Raw genomic sequence first — 13,106 nt, forward strand, 5'->3', positions numbered from 1 at the left:
GGGCTGTTCTGCCCCCGAGTTAGCACTGACCCCTGGCAGCAGGGAGCAGTCTCTGGACAAAGCAGGGCTCCTCCCTGCCCCTCTGACACCAACCCCAACTGTGCCCCATAGACTGTAATTTGCTCAGGATCATTCTCACTGCTGGGGAACCTGAGGTAGGGAGTGGGGATGTGACCTCGCTGCTGTGGAAACTGAGGCAAGGAGTGGCAAACTGACTTGTCTAGGGCGGAGCCGGGAAAAGAACCTAGGAGTCCTGCTTCCCAGCTAATCACTGGAGCCCTTTTCCCCTTCCAAAGCCAGGACTCCCAGTTCCCGGTGCAGTGCTCGGGTGGCAGGTGGGTGTGTGCAGTGTGGGAGAAGGCAGGTGCCCTGGGGCAGGGTGCGGCACTGGCTCGGGCCTGCTCTGTGGCAGGTGCCAGGGCTGGGCCAGACCAGGGCTGGGTCCCGCAGTGTGGGGCCAGGTGCCAGCTGGGTGCTGCCAAGCAGGAAAGCGCCCAGGGCTCTGTGCTTGGCCAGGCACGCGTCCCTGCCCCATTGTCTGGGCACCCTGGGCAGTGCCGGAAGGTGCATCTGGGCTCCCCACATGCAGCGCTGCTGGTGCCCCTCAATCCCGACCTGCAGCACCCCGGTATTCTAGTCCGGTGAGTGATAGCCCAAGGGAGGGGAGCAGGGAGAGTCATGGCCCCAGTGGTACCCACTGGCCTACTGCTACCCCCAGTATGTTCTCTGCCCTAGCACTGCCCCTGCAGTAGCCCCCTGCACCCCATGCCCTCTTTGGCCCTCACCCTTGTCATGTTGGCTGTTCACATGCAGCATTTCATGCCCACATGCCCTGGCTGCTCCTCTTCGATCTGGGGGGGGGGAGGAAGGGGCAGTGATGGACCTTGCCCTTCCGCTGGCATCAGGGAGCAGCTCGGAGCTCAGTCCCTGATCCCTAGCCCAGCCTGGGGCAGGAGGAGGCAGAGCCATGGCCAGGACACTGGAGAGCATCTGTGTGGGGGAGGCACCAGGGCCCTGGCACCCTGAGCTGTTCGGCTTGGGACTGTCCCTACTTGGAGGGGGAGGGGGACTCCCCAGTCTAGCCCTCTTCCCTCAGCTGAGAGGCCTGGTGGCCTGCAAGGACAGTGCCAGGGTCCCAGCCGTAGGAGGCAGAGCTGTGCCCCCAGCCTTGCGCCAGTCAGGCGGAGCCAGGTGCCAGCCCCCAGGCCAGGGGCAGAGGCAGCTCTGGGCCTTGCCATCAGCCCCAAGTCCCCCTGTGCCAGAGCCAAGGAACACCAGCCCTCAAGCCTGCCCCTCTCAGCTAGTCCCTGGTCTTCATCAGGGTCTAGGCAGCATCCGGCACGACGGGGCCCTGATCTCAGTTGGAATCTGGGCAGCGCCTGGCATGTCAGGGCCCTGATCTTGGTCAGGATGTGAGCAGTGCCTGGCACGACAGGGCCCCGATCTTGGTCTGGGTCTGAGCAGCACCTGGCATGACAGGGCCCTGATCTCAGTTGGAGTCTGGGCAGTGCCTGGCATGACAGGGCCCTGATCTTGGTCAGGATCTGAGCAGCGCCTGGCACGACAGGGCCCTGATCTTGGTCAGGATCTGAGCAGCGCCTGGCACGACGAGGCCCTGATCTTGGTCAGGATCTGAGCAGTGCCTGGTATGACGAGGCCCTGATCTTGGTCAGGGTCTGAGCAGCACCTGGCACAATGGGGCCCTGATCTCGGTTGGGGTCTGAGCAGCGCCTGGCATGATGGGGCCCTGATCTCGGTTGGGGTCTGAGCAGCGCCTGGCATGACGGGGCCCTGATCTCGGTTGGGGTCTGAGCAGCGCCTGGCATGACGGGGCCCTGATCTTGGTCGGGGTCTGAGCAGTGCCTGGCATGACGGGGCCCTGATCTTGGTTGGGGTCTGGGAAGCACCCACACAGATATAATGTAACTTATAACCTTCCAGGTCTGGTGCTTCTTATTCATTAAGGCAGTTAGGGCCACTCTTCCAGTCTGAGCCGACCAGTGCCTTGTTTGGGTGATTTGTCCCCCATCCAGTACTAAGAGAAAACTGGACGTGTCTTTGCCTGGGGACATCATCTGGAAGGGCACACTGCTCCCCCACCCCGCTGCTGGTGTGCCCTCGCAGATCCCATGCGTGAGGGTCTGTGCGGGGGGGACTGCAGTTCTGGTATTCTGGGGTGTGTGAGCGGCACCCCAGGGTGCTCTGTCACAACGAGGGCGATAGGGTGCTAAGCACCCAGGCTGCTGCCCACCCTAGGAAGATCTGGCTCGCCAGCTCCTTCACCCACTCCTGGCTGGCTCGGTGCCAGGGCTATGGCCTAGTTGGGAGCTCTGTGACGAGGTCCGGGGCTGGCGTCAGGGGGGCGTTAATGAATTCAGCGTTGCGTGGAGGAGATGATCTCTGTGTTAAAGAAAAGCTCCTCCAGCGGGTTTGAAATTGCAGCAGGGGCGGGGGTTGGATGGGGGGCTGAACAGCTGCCCTTCCTGACTTCTGGATTAGTCATGCTAGGACCCCCGCACGCACCCCTGGGGGTGAAACATGCCCTCCCCTCCCCTCACTGGGGCAGACAGGGTTAGCTGATGCCCCCAGAGTTCCTGGGTCCTGGGCCTTCCCCTCCGGCCATGTAACCCCACTAGGCAGGGTGCCTTCATGCCCTGGGCAGCTCTGTGCCCCGGGGAGGGGACCCGCCCTGCCCCCTGCTGCTTACTGGACTGGGTTCACTGGGCAGGGGCTGTCTGGCTCTGTGGCTGCAAGCCAAGAGTTCAGCTCCCAGCATGGTGGGCACACTGACAATCCATCTCCTGCTCTGGGCAGCACCCAGCACAACGGGGCTCTGATCTCAGTTGGGTCTGGGTAGCGCCCGGCACGACGGGGCCCTGATCTCAGTTGGGTCTGGGCAGCGCCCAGGACAATGGGGCCCTGATCTCAAGCAGGGTCTGGGCAGTGCCTGGCACGACTGATATCGGTTGGGGTCTGGGCAGCGCCCGGCACGAAGGGGCTCTGATCTCAGGCGGGGTCTGGGCAGTGCCCAGCAAAGTGGGGCCCTGATCTCCGGGCAGGGTCTGGGCAGCGCCCAGCATGACTGATCTTGGTTGGGGTCTGGGCAGTTCCCGGCACGACGCAGCCCTGATTTCGGTCGGGGCCTGGGCAGTGCCCACAGATCAGGGGATGTCACAGCACAGGAGAATGCCCTCACTTTGTCCTCACCACTCCGCCCTTCCCCCTCCCCAGATATGGATGCCTGGCTCTTTGGGGTGCGGATTGGGGAGGGTGACACCTCTCCTTGTATGCGGGGGACAGGGAGGCTCTTTGAGCAGCCTGCTCCTCCTGCGGTTTCTGAGGGGCAGATTCGTGCACCTGCCGGGGTTGACAAGCATGCCCACCAGTGGGTGTCTGGGCGGTCAAACGCAGTGGATGACTCCAGCCTCCCCAGTTCAAGGGAGTTGCCCAGACGTGAACCCCCGAGTCGTTGGCACCGGTCACTCTTTGCCTGGTACCTGGACACATCCCCACCCCACGCAGGGCAGGCGTGATCATGCTGCACCCACATGACTCACATGTCGCCTGTGGGATCAGCCCAGCACAGCCGCTTGGGCGCTAACCTGGAGCAAACACACCCGCCCTGCCAGGATTTGACCTGTGGGGCGATGCGTGCCAACTGTTGGGCAGTGCCCAACTTGGGCCCGTTCGCCCACCGCCATCAGACAAGACGGCCAGATCCCAGCCCCATCCCCCCATAGGGAGCTCAGACCACTTCCTCGAGCAAGTCCCCATAGCCCCATCTGGGAAGTTGATGGGGAGGGGGCTGTTTTCATTGTCACGCATGGTTCAAAGTCTCCCCTCCCTGCCTCCCTTCCCCGCATCTCTTGGCCTTGTGTTTGAATTTGGATTCTGCCCCTGCAAAGGAGCACAGGGAAGCTGCTGCTGCAAGTCTGATGCCCCGAACCCGAAGGGTCAAGCTAGTGCCAGATTCAGCGCATCCAGCCCCCCCACGGGCACCTGACTGCTCTCGGTTCATTTGGGGTGTGGCCCTAATCCTGGGCACTGAGCCCTTTGGAGATCCCCACCCGCAGGGGCCGAAAGGCATGCAGGCTAGAGGACCAGATGCAGCAGCTATGCCCCAGTGCCATGGCTTTGCTTGGTGGCTACTCAGAGCTGGGAGCACAGTGAGCTTGCTGTGCCCATGCTGGTCCAGGAGCAGCCCAGAGCCCAGGGCTCCCTGGCAGAATCCATGGGTTCCCCCATGCATGGGCCAGCCGGCTCCACCCATTCACTCAGCTCCTAGCACTTCAGGAGCATGGTCCTGCTGCTGCCTCAGGGACTGTGGGGGCCTTGGAGCCCAGCGTCTGTGGGGCCCATTGGTGGACAAACAGCTGGGGGGAGAATCACAGTGAGCAGTAGGGGCAGGGTTCCCAGCAGGGAAGTGATTCAGGCTCAGAGTGGGCGGGAAAGGGCAGTGAGCTGAGCCGTGCTCCCCTGGGGTTGGGGGTGCAGCCAAGATGGCATGGCAGGGAGCGGGGGGGCAGGAGGCTGCAAGGAACCAGAGGATCTGGCTGGGCTGCAACTCTGGGCCAGCGTGGGGGAGAGCAGCCCAGCTCCGCAGCTTTGGCAGGGCCAAGCCTGGCCTTGGTGGCTGGACTGGGATTGTGGGGCTGTCGCAGGATGTTCTGGATTGGGCCCATCACAGGATCGGGCCCACACTTGGCTCAGGGGCTCAGATGTGTCTTTGACAAGCCCCGTTCTGGGACCCTGGATGAGCTGGATCAGGGAGAGGCCAGTGGCGGCATCTGTCCCCAGTTCTGGAAGGGGAGTGGGGTCTAGTGGTTAGAGCCAGGGGGCAGAGCTGGGAGTCAGGACTCCTGGGTTCTACCCCAGCTCTGGGAAAGGAGTGGGATGGGAGCGGGAGAGCGGTGGGGAGCCAGGACTCATGGCTCCTATTCCTAATTTTGCCGCTGACATTGGACAAACCCCTTCCCTGCTCCGTGCCTCGGTTTTCGCAGGTTAACAATGGTGATTGTTATGGGGTTCACTATACTTCTGTCCTGTTCTAGTCTCTCTGAGGACCCGCAGCCGGTGTTCTCCCTCTGCCTCCACCTGCCCTGAGGTTGGATCACATGATTCTCCCACTCTCAGGCCAGACACAGGTGCAGGACCGTGGGTAACAACCATTGGTGCCCTGCAGGTCCCACTGGGACCCCGGGACCAGGGAGGCAGTGACCACCAGCCTCCTTCCCCCCTCCTTCTCCCCAGGTTTTGACTGAGCAAATGGAACAAAGTAGCAGAGAAAAAGAGTTTTCTGAACCCGGCCCTTGTTGCTGCCAACTCTGACGGGCAGAAGGGTTACACACACGCCCGCAGCCCCCCCGGGCTGTCTGGACAATCAGGCCTCCAACTGTCAGCTCTGCTGGGCTTAGCCTGGGTCATGCCAAGAGGCTGTGTCTGTACAGAGCCCGGCTGGTGGCTAGCAGCCTGGCTCTTTGTGCCGGAGTTCCAGATCCAGCCCCTGGGGTGACACATGGGGCTGTGCTGGGGGGGCCATGCAGAGCTCCACCTGTGGCAATAAAACCAAGGTCACTGCCCCCTGGGCAAGCTCCATGGAAATGGTGCAATCAGCTGGTGGGCTGGGTTCCAGCTCCTTCCCACCCCCTTTCTTGCCCTCTGCTTCTCTCCCCTGTGTTTTGATTGTCCACTGCATCACTTGTATTGCAGCATGCGCGGCTCAGGGACTAGCATTGATCAATTTTACCCTTTGGAAGGCAACTTCCGCTCTTGCGCTGGGGCTTTATGGTGATGTTGTTGTGTAAACAAAAACATCGGGGGTGGGGGGTGATCCAGGCCCAACCCAGCTGTGCCCATGTGATGCTTTTGTGAAGTGGTGGCAGCAGCCGCCAGGCCGGGTTCAAACAGGGTGGGGAGCCTTCGGAAAACGTAACCAGTCAGCCTGAGCCCTGGGGAACGATCTACATGCCCCTTGGTGCCCTGAATGAACAGTCTGTAGGGCCTGGAATGTGACAGCAGCCCGCTGGCTTCAGCGTAGACCCTCACTGCAGTGCTGGGTGGCGGGAAACGTTCTTCTGGCGACCCAGCGTTGTTTGCACCGGGGGTTAGGTTGGGTTAATACAGTGCCCGGGGTGTGTGAGGATTCCCCCCCCGCCCCAAGTGATGTAGCTGGACTGATCTCACAGGCTTTACACTCACAAACTGGAGGTGCTAACAAAGAGAATTTCACTGGGGGCGAGCAGTTCCCTTAGGGAAGCCAGCTGGGAATAGATCAGCACTGTCTCCCTCCTGCCAGACTGCTGCCCACTGAGCTGTCCTGGCAATAGATTTCACCTCCACCTTTGGGGTTGTGAGTGGCTAAGGAGGCAAAGTGGCCTAGGGGCAGCCCCACCATCCTCTCCTGCTCCTGCTCTCTGCTGGCCCAGAGCAAAAAGCTTCCAACTACTCAACCAACCACCTGAATGGATCGGTCTCTTCTAACCCTACACCTCCAAGCTAAGCTAGACGGGATGGGGAGATGCCATTTCTGATTCAATAGTGTAGTCTCCTCACCAGCCTGGGCCCAGGGGCCTCTCCGGCCTGCCTGCATTTAAAAGTTATCGGGGGGCGATGATCATTGACATAGCTACACCTAGGGCTGGCACAGGCATAAAGGAGCTTTGTACCCATACAGCTATTCCCCATCCTGTCCTGCAACAGTGCCATTTGTATACAGCACCTTACACTCCTCAGTCCCTGCGAAGCCAGGCTCTTGTTAAATACCTACGAGCTCTTCCTGATGCGGCGCATCAGTGGTTTGCCTCCCTTTGGCTGTGAAAGGAAGGTTTTTGTTGCACCTCGGTGCGCAGGAAATGAATGCGCTGAAGCGGGATATCTGCCGTTGTGTGCAGTGCTGTTACAGCCATTTGAGTCCCGAGATATTGGCGAGACAGGGTGGGTAAGGTCATACCTACTATTAGACCAACTTCTGCTGGGGAGAGAGACAAGTTTGTGAGCCACACCGAGCTGCTTTGAAGACAAACTCTGCAGCTCCAAGGCTGGTGTCTCTCCCCAGCAGCAGCTGCTGACCCAATAAGAGATCTGGCCTCCCCTACCCTGTCTCTGAAACAGGGTGATGTTTTTTGCTTAAATCCCAACAAGGAATTGTCAACAAATGTTCTACTAGGAATGTCAAAACTCTTAACAGCCCTGATGCTTCCTTTTGTTTTTCCAGGGTAAAAATGAAGTGGTGACAAGGATGCAGTTTGACTTTAAATCTGCTCCACCAAAGCAAGGTTTTCCACTCTTACATGCTCTCAGGGGTCAATTCCTGGGAAACAGCCTCATTTCCGGGGAATTTCAGAGAAAAAAAAACAAAGAAACCGGTTAAAAAAAAACCCAAATCCACTTCCAAGCGGGAGAGTATTAAAACTACTTTGCACCATACCATACAGGCATTTGTGGCTGGAGCGAGCCAGCAAGTCCTTTGACCGGCTGTACCTAAATCCCATTGCTATGAAACTGGTTAACATCTACTTGCTCCTGGAGTGCAAACAATTATCTGCACAGCGGCACAGATGGGAGCCAGCCCAGAGCCTCGGAAGGCATCTTGGTCTGGTTCTCCCAGCCTGACCCACCCTGTTCAAACTGCCCAAGGCTCTGGCATTAGCTCTTAATGATCCTTACCTGGAACCAACTATTAGAAAGGGCCCCCTCTCTTTAGACTGGGCTACCACCCAGACACCCCCCTGGGGGGAAATAATCCATCTCAACTCCCCTTGCCGGTGCATTGAGTTTAGGCAGGAATTATTTCAGGCTGGGATCTGGCCTGTGCGGTGCAGGGCGGCAAAGGAGATGATCAAAAATCTGTGCCAGTGCTGGCAGTGCAATGCCTGGGAGGGCAAGGTGACAGTCCCGTGGGCTGGGTGGTTGATTATCTCCCAGCCCAGCCCCATCACCAAGGCCAGGCAGGTCATGAGTGCTGGGCGTTTGCAGGGTGTTATCTGAGTCGTCACTCCAAAAGATTTATTCCTCCGGCGCCCGCTGGGGCCAGGCGGTGCCAGGACTGCGTGGGCAATCCAAATGGCTGGGATCACTTGGGCACATGCTGATGGCACTGCCAGGTTCTGCTCAGGGCCTAGCAACAGACAGTCAGGAGCCACTGGGCTGGGCCCCCCATGGGGCACCCTCCCCCCAGCGCATCAGAGCCAGGGAGCCATTGACTTTGCACATCTGGAGAGTGCCCCAGCCAGCCCAGAAATGCAGCTGCCTCTAGGGTGAGGCACAGCAGCTGTTCACCAGGCACGCAGGCGGGGAAAGAGGGGCCTGTATGGAATGGAGCCTGCAGGGGGTGTTTAGGGAGGTGAAATGGAGGCATGGGAGATGGGCTCTCCGGCCCAGAACAGCCAGCGCGACAGCGTGACCTGGGCGGCTCAGCTTAAAACCTCAGCATTAGATCTCATCCAAGTGCCGCCTGCAGCACTGATTGCCTGTGCACAGCGCCCCCACCCCATGCCCAGCAGACTGCCCAGCCAGGGCTCTGGGGTTCCCATGTCCTTACCAGGAAGGGCCTGCCCACAGGGTGAGGGTTAAACTGGGACAGAGAGGCAAGATGGAACTCCCCACAGCCATTCAGTGCGCCAGTGGCCACGCTGGGGACAGAACCCAGGAGTCCTGGCTCCCAGCCCTCCCACTCTAACCCCTAGACTCCACTTCCCTCCCAGAGCTGGGGACAGAACCCACGAGTCCTGGCTCCGAGCTCCTCTGCTCTAGCTCACAAGGCCCCGCTCCTCTCCCCAAGTCAGGAAAGGAACCCAAGAGCCCTGGCTCTCAGCCAGCCAGCCACCCCCCCCACCACATCCCCCTCTGTTTGGTGAGCCGTGCTTCCTGTAAGTAAATGTTCAATCCCCTCCCCACCCCCCTGCGAGGAGAGGAAAGGGGCTGGGACAAGGATCCTGGGTCTGAGCGGAAGGAGCGGCAGATGCTTGCTCAATCCCTGCCCCACACCCTTGTCCCAGGTGTCTCTGACCGCCCTAGCTGTTCTCCTAGGCCTCACCCAGGTGGGGCTCCCTCCCAGCCCAATCTGGGAGCTGCCCACCCCCACCAGCCAGCCCGGGGGGGGGGGTGGAGGGCAAGGGGGCAGATGGGTGAGGACAGGAATCCTGGGGGATTAGGGAAGTGTCCCCCCACCTCTCCTCGATGGGCTGCAGCCATGGGCCAGGCTGAGCCAGCTTGGGTTTAAGGGGTGCAGGGCATGGTGCAGGACTCTGCTCTACGCTGCCTCCGGCCAGTGCCCCCAGCCTCCCCCTCTACCCGTGTTCCTGTGCCCCAGTTTCCTACCAGTGTCCTCCCCACACCCCTTAACTCTGACAGTGCCTCATTATCCTCCCCCTGTCTCCTCCCTGCCAGTGCCGTCCCCCCCACCCAATGCCCCCAGCCCCTCTGCCCCACCTGTGCCCCCTCCCTGCCAGTGCCTACCCCCACCTCCTTCCTTACCAGTGTCCTCATCCCCCTCCCCTGCCAGTGTCCACCCCCTTCCAATGCCCCCAGCCCCTTTGCCCCACCTGTGCCCCCTCCCTGCCAGTGCCTACCCCACCTCCTTCCTTACCAGTGTCCTCATCCCCCGCCCCTGCCAGTGCCCACCCCCTTCCAATGCCCCCAGCCCCTTTGCCCCACCTGTGCCTCCTCCCTGCCAGTGCCCACCCCCACCCCCTTCCCTACCAGTGTCCTCATCGGGCAGACCTCTGGAGTGCCTGGGCAACCCACCCAGCTGTCTGGGCGTTGCTGTCTCCAAGTCCTGCCTAATAACCCTTCACAGAATCCCACACTCTGCCTAGGACTCCCTTCCTGGAGGGCAAAATCTGAGGACAAATGCTTCCTGGTGCATTTGTGCTCAGCATCTGCCCCCTGGGCATCTCATTCAGGCACACCCCAAAGGGAACTCTAGGATACAGATGTGGTGACCCACATGAAAGACCCCCCTAAGCTTATTTCTACCAGCTTAGGTTAAAACTTCCCCAAGGCACAAATTCTTTGCCCTTGGAGGGTACCAAGTGATGGTGGTGGTAGCTCGGTACCCTCCAAAGTGATTTAACAAAGAATCAGGGAAAGGACCACTTGGAGTTCCTATTCCTCCAAGCCCTTACACCCCCTTTCCTAGGGAGGCTTGAGAATAATATCCTAACCAATTGGTTACAAAGTGATCACAGACCCAAACCCCTGAGTCTTAGGACAATAGAGAAATCAGTCAGGTTCTTAAAAGAAGGATTTTATTAAAAAAAGAAAAAAAAAAAAAAAGGTAAAAAATCACCTCTGTAAAATCAGAATGGAAAATAGCTTTACAGGGTAACAAAAGATTCAAAAACATAGCAGAGCTTCTCCTAGGCTTAGTTTCAAAGTTAGAAAAAACAGGTATAAACCTCCCTCCAGCAAAGGAAAAATTCACAAGCACAACAAAAGATAATCTAACACGCCTGGCCTGGCTTTTACTTACCTATTACAATTTTTGTAATATGAGAGACTTTTAGGATGGTTTACAGGAGAAGGAGTTTTCTGATCTGATGCTTCCGAAGAGAACACACAAAACAAGCCTACCCCCAAGTTTTGAAAGTATCTTCTTTCCCCATTGGTCCTTTTGGTCAGGTGCCAACCAGGTTAATTGAGCTTCTTAACCCCTTACAGGTAAGGAAAAAGAAAAGGAGTACTTGTGGCACCTTAGAGACTAACAAATTTATTAGAGCATAAGCTTTCGTGAGCTACAGCTCACTTCATCGGACAGGTAAGGAGGAATTCTAGGCTACCCTTAGCTGTATGGTTATGACAGCATCTCATCCAGGTGCGCCCCAAAGGAGCTCTCTCACACACAGGGGTCTTAAGAAATCCAATGCAAAGTTGGGTTAATAATATTCCTGATGCACAAAACAATCTTCCCTCCCCCCACATGTACTTCTCTCAGGACCTTCTGCCCCAGGTGAGCGAGTCCTGGCTGCCCTTCAGTGGAGCGGGGGGCTGAGATCAGTGGGTGCTCTGAGCTGGGACAGGCTGCTGCTGTGGGTGATGGCACTGCCTGGGCCAGGGGTCCTCCCAGGTTTCATGGAGCCTGCGGGGGGAGATGTGGATGGTCAGAGATGGGTGCTCCCAAGGCAGCGACTTGCCAGGAGAGGGAAGGGGGGGCGGCAGCTGGGCGTCATGTTGGCCTCCAGACTGACCACAGCACCTTGCTTGCCAAAGCCACTGTCTGGCAGGCCACAAGGGTGGGAAACCAGGATCTCGCCCCCGCTCACTGGCTGAGCAGCCATCTGACCTCACTGCTCCAGCCCACACTCCCTGAGTCAGGGCCTGGCTCTGGGCCCTGCTCTGTAAGGGGGGCTGGAGCGGAGTTGATCACACCCCCCAGCCTCCCACAGCTGGGGCTGTGCTGGCCCAGCCTCCGTGGCCTGCTCTGCTCCTCCGAGCAGCTGGGAGCGTGGGCAGCGCCAAGCAGCCCCTCCTCCACATCACCAGGCAGTGCTCTCTGTGCCCCTCACACGGGGGTCCTGTGGTGATGGATGGGGCAGGGCTGTCCTCAGTCCTCTTAGGTGAGGCTGATCTGGGGGAGCAAGACCCCCAACAGCCTGCAGGTAGGAATGGCTTTAAAACTGAGCAGGGCCTGAGCTGCTGAGACAGAGGGAAAGGGGCCTGTCCCCTGCCCCCCGGGGTATGGCAAATCCCTGGCAAGCTTCCTTTCAACCCACCAGATGGAAAAGGAGCTGGGAAAGGCTCTGTAAACACGGCTCCCTTTGAAAACACAAGCTGTAATTCTCCTGTCCACGGTGACTCACAGTGCTGGGTTTGCATTGAAGCACCAAATCCTCCACACAAAACGGGAATTGCCTCTTTAAAACAAGGCTGATGGGACTACTGAAAAGGAGCACAGCCTCTGTGTGTGTGTGTGTGTGTGTGTGTGATACAGGCAGAGTGGGTGCTGGCTCCAAGCCAAGCTGAAACTGACCAATGGTTTAATTATAAATATCTGGCTACATGTTATTTGCAACCTGCGCCCTGCAAAGCCCTGACCCCTCTGGGGTGATTGCTAAATATTGTAATTAACACAGATTGGCCTCTTCCAAAAACACCCTTGAAATAAGCCAACCTGGAGACAGCATAAACGGGAAGTGGGGAGAAAATCTACTCCCTAGGCAGGTTCTGGCACCGCAGGTCAGCCTGTCTTGAGCTTTACAAACATATTAAAGATAATTAGACACAAAAGTGGCATCTATAAACAAGCCCATGGTCTGGAAAGACTTTCCCCTCTCGGCAGGGAGCTTGATCCATTCAGAAAAAGGCCCCATGGTTGTCAGTGCAGTGAGAACACAGAGCTCTGGGAAATGGAGATTGCAAAGAGCTCATTTGCCATCCAAATCATCTTTCAGCATGGGAGGTGGTCAGAGCAGGTTTTTGACTTTATCTTTGTGCCTTATCAAAGCTATAAAACAGCTAATATTGCAACATAACCCGCAGAGCCCAGCAGCTGGGCCACTGATTGCCACAAATCCAGCTTTTCAGGGGGACAGTTTTGAGGGTGTTTGGTTTGGGAGGTCAGGACAAAGGCTAACCACTTGCAATGTATGTTCTTGTCAGACATTAACAGATGGTCTCTGTGTCACCCAGAGGAGAAAACAGCAATGAAAGTAAACAAACCATTAGTGACTTATTAGCCAAGCAGCAGGATCTTATTATAATAGGTGGAGGGTTATATAAAGGAGTTTGAGGTTCACCTCCCAGAGTATAATGCCAACCACCTCTTAAACCTGTCTACATGGTGTTTCAGCACAATTCAAACTGATATTGTTACAGGGGTTACACCAATCTGATGGCAGCGGTGCTACTGGGACAGCGGGAGACAAGGCGTAAAGCAGCCATTGCAAAACATTGCTTACTCTGAGTTCTCCAGTTCATTCTGCCCGGCGGCTCTGTCTGTGGAGCAGGGATGCCACAGTGTTAAGGAATATGCCCTTTTTTGCATCAACTGATCCTCTCTACAGGTGTCGTGAGCCCTACAGACAGGATCCAGTTACAGGATCAGGGCCAGAAACCTTAGCTGCCCTCTCTTATACTAGTTACAAAGTGGAGGCTCAGGGGTAGAAGGA

This window comes from Dermochelys coriacea, chromosome 26 (genome assembly GCF_009764565.3).
Source record: "Dermochelys coriacea isolate rDerCor1 chromosome 26, rDerCor1.pri.v4, whole genome shotgun sequence".
Taxonomy (NCBI): Eukaryota; Metazoa; Chordata; order Testudines; family Dermochelyidae; genus Dermochelys; species Dermochelys coriacea.